Genomic DNA, 13,953 nt, shown 5'->3' with positions numbered 1-13,953 from the left:
AAGTGGGGGGCCTCTCCACGGTTTCCCTCTTCACTTCTTCACGGGGCCACTTCTCAAGGGGATGACTTCTCAATGGGATGACAAAACTTTCACAGACAATACGGGACTAAGCTCATACACGGACCATACCAACAACATTACACATCTACTCAAATGACCAAATCAATAAATCACAAAAAACGGTTATTCTGTAAAAAAACTGTTGATCTATAGGAATACATGCAAAAAATACAACATACTGTTATACTTCATAAGTGGATTCAATATTCAAAATATTTAACGTTACTTTTTACCAAAATTTTCAAAAAAATTTTACGTTACTTTTTTATTCAACTGTTTGTCTATATATTTCATCAATATTTTCAAAAAAATTCAAATCAATGCTTTCATCATGGGTACAATATCAATACAATACAGTTAGTACGCTACAATAACATACAATTCTGTTCTACGATACTTACAATACAATACAATACCAGTATACATATGGGGTTACAAGTTAAATACACTATGATGTATGAAATGGTACATGCCTATACAATCAACAGCATGACCAAATCAACATCACAACAAAATGTGTACATACTTACACCTCTTTGGAAAAATTATTAACTTCTGCAACAAAAACTACAAAAATGGGCTCTTTCATGGGGACTAACAGACTGAAACAGTTTCGGGGGCACTAACAGACATGAAACAGTTTCTGGGGGCAAGACAAGAGGAATCTGGGCTAAACTACATGGGGAGACTGGGGCGATATTTACTCAGGTCAAACTTCAGGGTGTACGTTACAAATGTAACACTAAGTGGGGGGTGGCTAAAGACATTGGGGACTAGTAGATAGGCTAACTACTAGTTGAACATGTCTACAAGCTAGACTTGTAACAATGGGCATACAAAACATGACACGAGTCAAGCTTCCATGTTATCGGAAACACCTGCACCACAAACTGAGATCGGCTGCCCAAGGGGACGGGCACTGCCTAACAGTTGTAGTACAAATGAGACCGAAAGGAGGCTAAAAGGACATGGTAGTGGGCACATGCTAATGGGGTCTGAGGGAGGCCAAAAAAGACATGCCCCACGTTGGGCGCCAGTTGAAGCGTTTTACATGTCTGCTCATTATGGGGACAAGGAAAGAACTAACTATAAAAATACTGGGGGGTCAGAATGGGGCTAATGAAGAAGAAGCAGACACATAAAGCCTCGTTGCGGGACGGCAGCTCATTTGTTGTGCGGGAGCTAGGTCGTAGATTCGTTAGGGAGGGTGAAGGGGTGTTAAGATGACTAAACTACCATAACAAATACAAAGGGTACTTACTCTGACTAGAGGATCTTTCTACTATTTAAAAAAAAGGACGCCGTTCGAAACAAATCCTCTGGTTCATATATGGGTACTTACTAAGACTTTTTTCTCACTTACGGGGTACCAAATGGGGGGACATTCATCATTGATTCCTCTTTGGGGTTAGACTGGGCAACATCTTTTCTTTTACTGGCTTCTATGCCATATTCTTTCTTCTGTACTAAAACTTATACAGTTGCATTAGACATTTGGTTAATAATTTTCTCCAAAGGGTTATATAAGAGAAATAAAATAGGTACACTTTCACAAACATTTATTTAAAACCTCAAACTTATTGACTTTACTACAGGACAAAATGTCCACAAAGCTTTTACATTAATTCCGTACAAAAAATCTTCAATTTTACATTATTTTTCTTGAATACAACAAAATTTAACTTTGTTTAGCAGTGTATTTCAACGATTTCAAAACAAACACAAGATTTGACGTAGCTGTCAAATGTCAAAGTCACTGTCATTTTATTTTTATTACATGATATGCAAATTTATATTTAAACAAAACAATTTTAAACAACTATCATAGCAAAACAGGACTTTTAAATAATATATTACGGGATCTTTAGATATCAAACTAACAACAAACGTTATTACAAGAAACTTTTCCATTTTGAAAGCGACGATTATACTTTTAAACTCTTTACCAATAAACTTAAGTATATTATCCTCTTGAAATTTAACAAAATTAGCAAATGTATCATACCTTTATTTACTGTCACACGGGGTACACAAACAAAAACAAAACGGGGTCATCGACCTGGGGCAGGGGAGGACATGGCTTCACTTCACTCTTCAGACAATCAACTGGGGGTGGGGTGTGGGGTAGACATTCCATAACACAAATCACAAAGGGGGCTTCTGGGAAACTGGAAACAAAACATCACGGGACAGGAACGACATTTCTTCGATGAAATCAGGGCTTGACCATCATACATAACACAGGAAAAAATGGGCAACAATGCCGGTTTGTAGAACTGCGTGTTTGACTCTCAAGAGGCTTCGATTTTCCATTAAATCCATCACTATGTGGAAAAAATCCTCTCAGAGCACTCACCACACATTCAGATCTTCACAGCGACCATTCTACATTTTACCGGCGGGGAATAAAGGGACTACGCCCTAATTCAAGCGAGTACCAGCCGAGGAGAAGACGCTATCACCTTGGGACGTAAAGCTGGACTAATTTGCGCTTCGCTCTGAAGCTACTACAGGGGAAAAGAACGACGGAAGTACCGAGCGATTTTGATCCTTAGGGATGCTTAGTTGACAAGAACTCAACTTTCAGTTCAACATTTCTTCTAGAAAGTTCTTCTACGCATCAGAGCTGTACTTTTGTCAGCACTTCTTACAAATAGTAACACATTTGAAAAGTTGTGCAATACTTCATGGCTGTATACAGGGACGGCTTGGGATCTTATAATGATATTGAACTTCACAAAATAAATTAAAAAAATAGACATTCTTTTTGGGAATTGGGATATTAAATTAATGTTGGAGTTTTTTCAAACGCTACAAGTTGGGTGGATAGAGTCACGAATATCGAGGTGTTGAGAAGAATGGGAAAAGATAAAGAGATTTTAAATACAATTAAAGTCAGAAAACTGCAATATCTGGGACATGTTATGAGGGGCGAGCGTTATAACTTGTTACAATTGATAATGCAAGGAAGAATACAGGGTAGAAGGAGTCGCGGAAGAAGACGCATCTCCTGGTTAAACAATTTGAGAGCTTGGTTTAATTGCACTTCTGCTGATCTCTTTAGAGCAGCGGTATCGAAAGTGCGAATTGCCGTGATGGTTGCCAACCTTCTTAGAGGAGATGGCACATGAAGAAGAAGAAGAAGAAGATATTATCCGGATTTGAATCCTATAGAGTTAGTATGGGCTTCTATGAAGCAATATGTCGCTGAAAAAAATGTCAGTTTTGATTTTAAATTAGTGAAAAGTTTGTGTGGATTGAATAAAACGATGACGACAAATGTTATGGAAATGGATACGAGAAAGGTTATAAATATCTCTTTTAACAAAAGGTACTGGTACAAAGACACCATATTTATGCTTCACCGGGACCGAACATCTAATTTCTATTTAGTATTGCAATAGACGATTTTATTACTACTTTATTACCCTACTGCTTACGCCCTTTTTCTCCGAAACCTTTTGGTCAATATAATGCTAATATAAAGTATAAATAGTCAATATAAAAATATAATTTTTGGTTTATAATGCCATAATTTATAGCAACACAAGCGGTTTTTGTTGGATCTATTTTATTACATCTCACTTTGTAAAAAAAATACTACAAATATACTGAAGAAAAGTAATGACAGTAATAATAATTGTGTACGGGACCTATTAGAAACTATTCAAACTTTACGTTTCTATATTTGTGTCTCCGATTGTACCTATATTTTAAAGTTCACCCGCGCGTACAGGCTATCTTTTTCCTTCCGAGTGCGTTCTCACTTCATTGTTCGCGCAGGCAGTTAGAATTTCAGACTTTCAGCTATTCTTGGTGAGCCAGTTCATCAGTTCACCAGTTCAACCAGTTCACCAAGAATAGCTGAAAGTCTGAAAATAACCACGCCCATGATGCGCATTCGTCATCCGACGGATCTCGCACTGAGCGTTCACTTAATATCTACCGTTTGTAATGTGAACAAGTCGGTACAGTCTGCGAAACATTTTTTGTAAGTACGAACCGCAAAGGAGAATGAATTTAAAATTTGCAAATTTTGTTTAAATCGAATTTGAAGGGAAAAGTCTTAAATAATCAGACACGGGAAGTGATAGCAAACGTGATTCATTTTATGATAAATGAAGCGAAAAACAATGAACCGTGTAGAGATTTGAAAAAAGTGCAGGAACGTGTGGTATTGGCAACAGGTGTTGGTATAAGCAGCGTTCAAAAAATTGCTCGGGAAATGCAATTAATTGAAGATGGCGAATATTCCTCATTTGTAACTCCAAACAAAAAGAGAAAAAAAAGCGCTTCAAAAACGTGCTTGGACGATTTTGATATAGGGCGTCTTCGACGTTATATAATGGATTTTTGTATAACACAAAAACAAGTCCCAACTGTGAAACGCATACACAGAACATTTGCAGAGGGGTACAACTACTCAGGTTCCATAGAAAGCCTACGAACAGTAATTAGAAAGATGGGATTTCGTTGGCGAAAAACCAGAACTAATAGAAAATTATTAATGGAAAAGCCCAATATTCAACATCTTAGACTGAATTTCTTACGTAGTATGAAACGTTACAGGAACGCAAATCGCCCAATTATATACATGGATGAAACATACGTCCATTCATCTCATACCTACCAAAAGAGCTGGTCTGATAGTTCAAACAAGGGCATACAAAAACCAGTATCTAAAGGACAGATGCTTGTGACAGTGCATGCTGGAGGTGAAAGTGGTTTTGTTAAAAACGCTTATCTGCGCTACAAACCTACTATAAAAACAGGAGATTATCATGATGCAATAAACTACGACAATTACAAAAAGTGGCTTCGGGATAAACTGATACCAAATTTGCTCCCGAACAGCGTTTTAGTGATTGATAATGCACCGTATCACAACGTACAAACTGAGAAATGTCCAACTATGTCTTCCAGGAAAGCAGAAATGCACCAGTGGCTGACAACGCGAAATATTTCCTTTACAGATGACATGTTGAAATTTGAATTATACGACATTATAAAATTACACAAACCTCTGTTTAAAACCTATGAAATTGACAAAATACTCGAGGATAAAGGACATTCAGTTTTACGGTTACCCAAGATATTATCCGGATTTTAATCCTATATACCTAGTTAGTATGGGCTTCTATGAAGCAATATATAATTTTCTATATGAAAAAAATGTCAGTTTTGATTTTAAATTAGTGAAAAGTTTGTGTGGACTGAATAAAACGATGATGACAAATGCTATGGAAATGGATACGAGAAAGGTTATAAATATCTCTTTTAACAAAAGGTACTGGTACAAAGACACCATATTTATGCTTCACCGGGACCGAACATCTAATTTCTATTTAGTATTGCAATAGACGATTTTATTACTACTTTATTACCCTACTGCTTACGCCCTTTTTCTCCGAAACCTTTTGGTCAATATAATGGTAATATAAAGTATAAATAGTCAATATAAAAATATAATTTTTGGTTTATAATGCCATAATTTATAGCAACACAAGCGGTTTTTGTTGGATCTATTTTATTACATCCACTTTGTAAAAAAATACTACAAATATACTGAAGAAAAGTAATGACAGTAATAATAATTGTGTACGGGACCTATTAGAAACTATTCAAACTTTACGTTTCTATATTTGTGTCTCCGATTGTACCTATATTTTAAAGTTCACCCGCGCGTACAGGCTATCTTTTTCCTTCCGAGTGCGTTCTCACTTCATTGTTCGCGCAGGCAGTTAGAATTTCAGACTTTCAGCTATTCTTGGTGAACTGTAATAAACACAATAAAAATAAAAAAAAATTAGGGCACTCGTGGGAGTGCCGACAGAAGTGAAAACCTCTTAGTGCGATGTCACATTATGCGTTTTCACCGGATGCGGTGGAAACGCATCCGTTTCCAACGCAACCGCACCGACCTGTTACACTATGCGTTTAGTCTGGTGCAGTTTGTAAGCGCGTAACGATGCGCGATGTCTCAAAACGCATCCGTTTCCAACGCAACCGGACCGATCTGTCACACTATGCGTTTTCACCGGATGCGGCGGAAACGCATCCGGTCAAAACGCATAATCTGACATCGGCCTTACGAAGCAAGCCCCTTCGAGTACACACTCTATCCCTCCTCCAACCATTTTAACTTCGGTCGAACTTATACGCAATTCAACTTATAGTATATAAATTATTAATATCTGCCATGTCGATAACGATCGCGAGTTCAATGCTTTTTCCCCATCAAAAGAGAAGTGATATGTATCTACATTATATACCCATTTTGTGCATCCCATAATATTTATATATAATAATAGTCTCCCGTTTTATACCGCTCACGTGGCTTTGGGAGTATAGCAGGGTAGTCTGCTATATCTAGGGCCTACGGTATACAAAGAAGGTAACAGGGCCAGTGCTACGCTTCAACCGCCTTTTATTACCCCTGGTTTTACCCAAGGTACTTATTTTATTCAGGCTGAGTCGACCTGGGGCCTACAAACATTTTAAAAATGTCTAGTTGTTCTTGCCGGCGGTAGGATTTGAACTCCGGACCACCGGCACGCTAGCCTAGCACACTACCACTCGGCTACGCCGGCCCTCTATTTATACTCGGCTACGCCGGCCCTCTATCTATATATACATACACATAATACATAAACGTACAAAATTTATTTCGGCGAAGCGATGACGGTCACGAATTTAATGCTTTTTCCCCATCCAGAAAGTGCACAAAATCGCTACAGAAGTTTTCACTTCAAAAATACTTTAAACACTAATAATCACTTATAATGATTGAAGTAGGGACCGTGTGGCCCCTTATGCGCTTGCTTCGCAAGCTCCTTCGGGTACACACTCTATCCCTCCTCCAACCAATATAACTTCGTTCGAACTTATATATACGCAATTCAACCTATGGTGTATAAATTACTAATATCTCGCCGTAGCGATGACGGTTGCGAATTCAATGCTTTTTCTCAATCCAAAAAGAAGTTCTATAACTATATTATATACGCGTTGCGTGCATCCTATACTATTTATATATACATACACCATACACCCATACACCTAATATGTAGATACATACCACAAATGCGAAAATTTCAAACCAATAAGCCTTTTGCCACATCCGTACAGAATGCTTACCAAAATAATTACTAACAGGCTATTAAATAAATTCGATAGTTACCAGCCTGTTGACATAGTACCATAGAACACCTACAAACAATAACGACACTTATCGAAAAGTGCAACGAATACAATGAACCTCTTCATTTGGCATTTGTGGATTACAATTGTACAACAAATGTATCAGAAGGTCTAACAACAAGCAAAATAGAACGGAGAGAGAAGTTAGACAGAGGACAAAAACAAATAAAACAAAGGTGAAGACAAATCAATATGTCACAATCGACTTAGATGGAAGTGATATCGAAAGTGTCGAAAACTATATATATATATATATATATATATATATATATATATATATATATATATATATATATATATATATATATAGTTTGAATATGATTCTTGAACCTTAATATATTTTTTAATTTGGGTTTCTTGGGCTTAGGTTCACAAAGAAAAAGAGATGGCTATGATGTTATGTCATAACATTATGTCATGACATAACATCATAGCCATCTCTTTTTCTTTGTGAACCTAAGCCCAAGAAACCCAAATTAAAAAATATATATATATATATATATATATATATATATATATATATATATATATTGTTATATTTCTATTTGATATGAAAATTAAAATTTGATAATTATAGACAAAATTCAATTTAATATAAAATATTTTCAATTTTCTCAACCACGGGTATATAAATTTAGAACAACCTGTATACAACAAATTGTTATATTTAATTTTAAGAAGTGATTAAATAAGACTCAAGTGAAATCGTTAATAAGTCATTATCGTTTGTTCGCGGAAGGATCGATCATTAGCCGATGCTAAATAAGACTAAGTGGAAATAGAGAATAGGTCATTAAAATTTGTATATAGTAGAAAGTAATTTTAGAATGGGAATTAACTATTTTCTTTGAAATCCATTAAGCATATTTAGAAAGTTTAAAAATTGGTTTTGAGGAATACTGCGAATGAGAGTTGGTGGTGGAATTTTGATTTGTGAATCTGGAAGGGATATTTAGAAAGTAGGGGAATGAATGACAAATAGAGATCAGAATGTTTTGAGCTGTCGAGAAGTGAAGTCGAGTAGTAGACGGTAGTGTACGGAGAGTGAGAAAGCCGGTGTAGTTCCGTGAGTGTGGATTATCTATCGTAGAACGAGAGGTAGGCCAGGTTGAGAGTAAAAGAACCTCCTTGAGCCAAGAGTTCCCGGTAGCTGATTGCAGTTTCGAAAAAGGTAGAACACAGCATCACGACAGAAGCAGGAAACGAGAGCTATACGAGCTAGTTTCAGAGGAGAACATTACTGGAAGCCAGGACGAGGTTTTGATTGCAGCCAAGGATAGCAGGAAACGGGTTTTGTGTGAAGACATTCTCAGTGCACCAGAAAAAGGTCAGTCTCATTTGTTTGGACATGAATGTATGGGTTTTTCGTATTAAATACCACATTTAAAATTGAAGAAACATAATCAATAATATCAGAAAAGCTTCATCAAACTTAAATAGAATTGTTGCTAATAAATCATAATAGTTAAATGTTAATAAAAACTTTCAATTGGAAACAAAAAGGAAATAAGATTCCCATGTGTAAATGTTATGTTTAAGAATAATAAGATATAGCAAATATTAAGCAGTGATTGCCATTTAAATAAAATAAACAATATTTTGATTACAATTGTAACCCATATGTGTTATTATTTTACTCTTTTCTTTCCTATCCCGATTAGGAACCATTAAGAAATACTTAGAAGCCACGTATGTAAGTACTTAATTTTATAAAAAGCCCTGAGATTGAAAACACATTGATATGTGATCTGGTAAATTAATTAGATTAGTATTAAAGCATTGATTAAATTAAATGACATATAAAAATATTATCTCATATCAATAATCAAGATCACAACAACTGTCGTCCAACGTGGAGGGCATTGTAAAGTATTTCTAGTGGCAAATTTGAAGGATAGAAAGAGTAAAGCCGGTATTTGAAAATTTATATGCCTGTGGTAAAAAGTGAGATACTTACATTTGATAACATAAAATTTTAGATCTCTTTAGGTACAAATTTTACATAACTGATTTAATATTTTATTTTTACGATATTTACATTTGATATATTTATTGACAATTTATAATATTTGGGTGAGAAAAAGTCGTCTTGGTAACATACTAGTAAAATTTCATATTTGGCGGGGACAGTACTTCTTGAAAACAAATGTCTGTGACAAGAAGCCAAAGCAAAGACAACAAAAAACAAAAAGAACATTCAAATCAAGAGAATAATTCAGGCCAAGAAGATATTTTAGACAAGACAATCATGGCATCAGAACAGCAAGAATTATCAGGAATAGATAAAATATTACAAATGATGCAACTCCAGTCACAAAGAATAGAACAGAAAATGGATGAAACACAACAAAAAATGGATAAAAATCAGGAAGAAACATCAAAGAAAATGGATGAAACACAGCAAAAAATGGATGACAATCAAAAGGAAACAAAACAAGCAATAGAAGAGAACAATAAGAAAATAGAGGAACGCATAGAAAAGTATGAAAAGGAAATAAAAGGATGTTTGACAACAATGAAAAACGAGATAGAACAGCAAGAAATGAAAATTAAAGATCACATGCAAGAACAAGAAATTAGAATGAAGGACCACATGAAAGAACAAGAAATGATAATTCAAAACAAAATGGAGGAGTTAACGAATGGCCAGAAAAAGGAACTAGAAAATTTGGAAAATAAGTTAGAAAATGCTATTCAAGTAGACAGAGAAGAAGTGGAAAAAAGAATCACAGAAATAGAAAAACAAGTCACCGAAAACAGGACGCAACAGAATGTCGGAGAAAGAAGAGAAATGGTTATACATAGCACAGATGACGTGAAGATAAGGTTTGGCGGGGATGTAAGAAGATTACACCCAGTGCCGTTCATAAATAGCCTGAAAAAGAAAATACAGCACATCGGAAATTTCGAAACAGCAAAAGAAACTATCAGAAACCATCTCAAATATGAAGCAAGCCTATGGTTCGATAGTAAAGAAGAAGAATTCGGCAATTGGCAACAATTTGAACAAAAATTTTTGAATTATTTCTGGGGAAAAGTCCAACAATTGGAAATTAACAAGGAATTGCAAAATGGGAAATACAATGATAGGATGGGTGTATCAGAAAGGACATATGCTTTACAAATTTACAATAATGCAAAACATTTACAATATAATTACTCATCGGAACAATTAGTCGAACTGATTGCAAGACATTTCGAAGAAACGCTGGAAGACCATATCACATTGCAAAATTACAAAGACATAGATAGTTTATGTCAATTCCTACAAATAAGAGAATCACGTCTAAGAGAAAGAAAATCAAGAAGGTCGCGAGAAGATTACAGGCCCCGAGAAACACAAGATTACAGAGATAGAAATCAAAATAGGAGGGACTATACAAGACGAGATTTTAATCCCAGAAGGGAAAACGAAAATAGAGACAACGGAAGAGGAAATTATGAACAAAGAAATAGGCAATGGAATGAGGATAGAAATCGAGAATACCAGAATAGAAACACCACACGCTCAAATCAAGAAAACAGAAATAATGGTAGACAAAATGAACAGGGACATCGAGAAAACCGAAACAGATCCGACAGACCAAGAGAAAATAGAAGAGAAGTAAATAATACCCAGACAGATGAATATGACGGAGAGAGACAGTATGACGAAAATATAAACAACGATGAGCAACCGGCGTCTTTTCACGACGGCGCTCACTAAAAACCAAAAATCAAACAGGAATCTTTTGTCACCCCAAGGAGTTTATTAAATTGGCAGGAAACAACGAAAAGAAAAATGGAGTTAATTTAAAATTTGTGGATGGATTTATCAACGAGAAACCAATTAAAATTATGATAGACACTGGATCTGAAATAACATTGGTCAACAGAAAACTAATAGAAGAAGTTAACTTAACAAATTTAATTTACAAAATACCTAGGGTAAATTTAGTGGGCGCAAACAAACGGACACTGGCAACTATAAATGAAGGCATACGAGTAATGGTACGACTGGGTAAGAATATGTATGCACTACAATGTGTAATAATGCCAAATATGTCACATGACATGATAGTAGGAGTTGACGAATTGGCAGAAAAACATGTAGTGATCAGTGGTGTCATGGCAAAATTAGCAGTGCGGGAACGCAGTGCCGAAATGCACTGCTAATTTTTGTTTACAAAACCTAAATTCTCTATTATTTTTTTTCTTTTCTTAACCAGTGTGGGAACGGCGTTCCCACGCGTTCCCACACCATGACACCACTGGTAGTGATAGATTTTAAAAATAATACGATGAAACTAACAGAAGAAAAAGAAAAAGAACAGGACAAGGAACATGAGAAACAAAATACGGACGAATCAGGTAAAGAACAAACAGTGGAAATGAATTTGGCAGCGAAGCAAGGACAAAGAAAAAAAAGGAGAAAAGGTCGGAAAAGGATAAAAGAAAATGAAACCTGTGGCTCCTCAAAAGAAGAGTTGAGCCCAGAAGAAGAAAGTTTGAGAGTATCAGAAACAAAGGAAACCTGGGATTCCTCAAAAGAAGAGACGAGCTCAGGAGAAGAAGAAATAAAGCTAAAAAATGAAAGTGAAAAGAATATGATTGAAACAGTAGTATTTGAAGAGGAGGTATATGCAAACGAGGAGGCAGAATGCACGGTAAACATGTGTGAAGAATCTGAAAAAAAAGACAGAAAATTGATATGTGGAGAAGGGAAAGAAAAAGAATTGCGGTTGATGTTAAGAAACTACGAAAATTTGATCAATGAGGAAAACAGAGTGGCGAAAAAGTACGAACATTCATTTGAGGTGAAAAACTTGGGAAATTTTCGATCAAAGACTTACCCGATTCCATACAAGTATCGACAAGAGGTGAAAGAAGAAATAAATAAAATGTTGGAAGATCAAATCATCGAAAGATGTGATTCACCGTATGTTAACCCGATTGTGATAGTAAAGAAAAGCAATGGAGAATTGAGATTATGTTTAGATGCCAGGAATATCAACCAGCACACTGTATCACAATATGAATCACCTCTAAACATCGAGGCCATTTTTGGAAGAATCACCGGGTCACACATATTTTCGAAAATTGACTTAAAACACAGTTTTTGGTTGATACCGTTAGCTGAAAAGTGTAGAAACTACACCGCTTTTTCTATTGATGGTATTGTCTACCGGTTTAAGGTAGTGCCATTTGGATTGCAGAGTGCTTGTGCTGCACTCGTCCGAGCTCTACATACCATTTTGAATCGCCATGAAGATTTCATAGTTCATTATATCGATGATTTATTAATTTTTTCACAAGATACTCAGAGTCATCTGGAACACATAGAAATAATTCTGAAAGAATTGGACACAGCGGGATTGAAATTAAACATTGAAAAATGTCAATTTTTTCAAAAAGAAGTCATTTATTTGGGTTTTCAATTGGACACCAAAACAGTAAGATTAGCCGAAGACAGAGTCAAGCTCATAGATGAATACCCAAGACCAACGAATTTGAAAACATTGAGAGGTTTTCTTGGCACGATAAATTATTTTAAAAAGCTGATTCCCGATTTGAGCCAAAAGGAAATCCCTCTGATAAAATTGCTTAAAAAAGGAATAAAATGGAATTGGAAAGAAGAACAGGAGGAAGCTTTCGAAACAATCAAACGAGAATTCTCAAAAGGAACGAAAATATACCACCCCATTTACAATTTACCTTTTATACTCCGAACTGATGCGTCCATACAAAAATTTGCAGGAGTTCTGTCTCAAATACAAAACGACCAAGAAGTACCGATATGTTTTATATCTCGAGTGACTAAAACACATGAGAGAAAATATAGTGTTACAGAATTGGAGTTTGCCAGTGTACTATATTGCGTAAACAAATTGAGGTTTTACTTATTGGGAGCAAAATTCACAATCGAAACAGACCATGCAGCTTTAGTACATATCATGAAGAATAGATTAGTAAATAATAGAATACATAGAGGCATTCTATTATTACAGGAGTATGATTTTGAGTTCCGATATATAAAAGGAAAAGACAACATAATAGCCGACGCTCTAACACGGGATGAGGATACCGGAAAAAAGGAAACAATTACTCTACAGGTGGGACTAAATAGATTAATACAAGAAGAAGGGATATATTCGTTAAATGAGATAAGGACAAACCAGGAAGACCTAGAGGAAAGAGAGAAAAGAAGAGCGGAAGCAGAAAATAACATATATTTTAAGAGAATAGACGGAAAGGAACTATATTTAGTGACACAGACATTGGCCGAAAAGATAATAAAGAAATTACATGAGGACAATGGGCATATCGGTAGCAGAAAAGTTTGGCTCGTTTTTAGGGAAAATTACATAAGCCGACAGGATTACCGCATTGCAAAGGAAATTACCCAGAAGTGCGATGTATGTCAAAAATATAAGAGTCGGAATTTCAAAAACGAAAATGTTGCCAAAAATATTGAAGCCCGAAACAAACTAGACATTGTAGCAATAGATATGTTAAGCGATCTAATTATGACCACTAAAAGGAACAAACATATTCTGGTAATGGTGGATGTGTTTTCAAAATACGTAAAATTATATAGTTGCCGCACCACAAAGGGGGAAGAAATATTAAGAAAAATCGACAATTTTATAGCCATAGTAGGAACACCAAAAAAGATTCTACTGGACAATGCAACGTATTTCCGAAATGATCGTT

The 13,953-nt window shown here is 35.5% G+C and overlaps 1 protein-coding gene across 1 annotated transcript in view; it reads right to left on the bottom strand.

The window, feature by feature from the left end:
- Positions 1 to 11,434, bottom strand: part of LOC114330261 (UDP-glucosyltransferase 2-like) — a 128,552-nt gene extending 117,118 nt beyond the window's left edge. The window contains exon 1 of the mRNA XM_050649544.1: positions 11,358 to 11,434. The gene's annotated coding sequence lies outside the window, so the exon portion shown is untranslated. The remainder of the gene's footprint in view (positions 1 to 11,357) is intronic.
- Positions 11,435 to 13,953: the final 2,519 nt, after the last annotated feature.

Source organism: Diabrotica virgifera, chromosome 4, assembly GCF_917563875.1.
Source record: "Diabrotica virgifera virgifera chromosome 4, PGI_DIABVI_V3a".
Lineage (NCBI taxonomy): Eukaryota > Metazoa > Arthropoda > Insecta > Coleoptera > Chrysomelidae > Diabrotica > Diabrotica virgifera.
The sequence above is the reverse complement of the archived record's forward strand: the minus strand, read 5'-3'. Positions and strand labels throughout refer to the sequence as shown.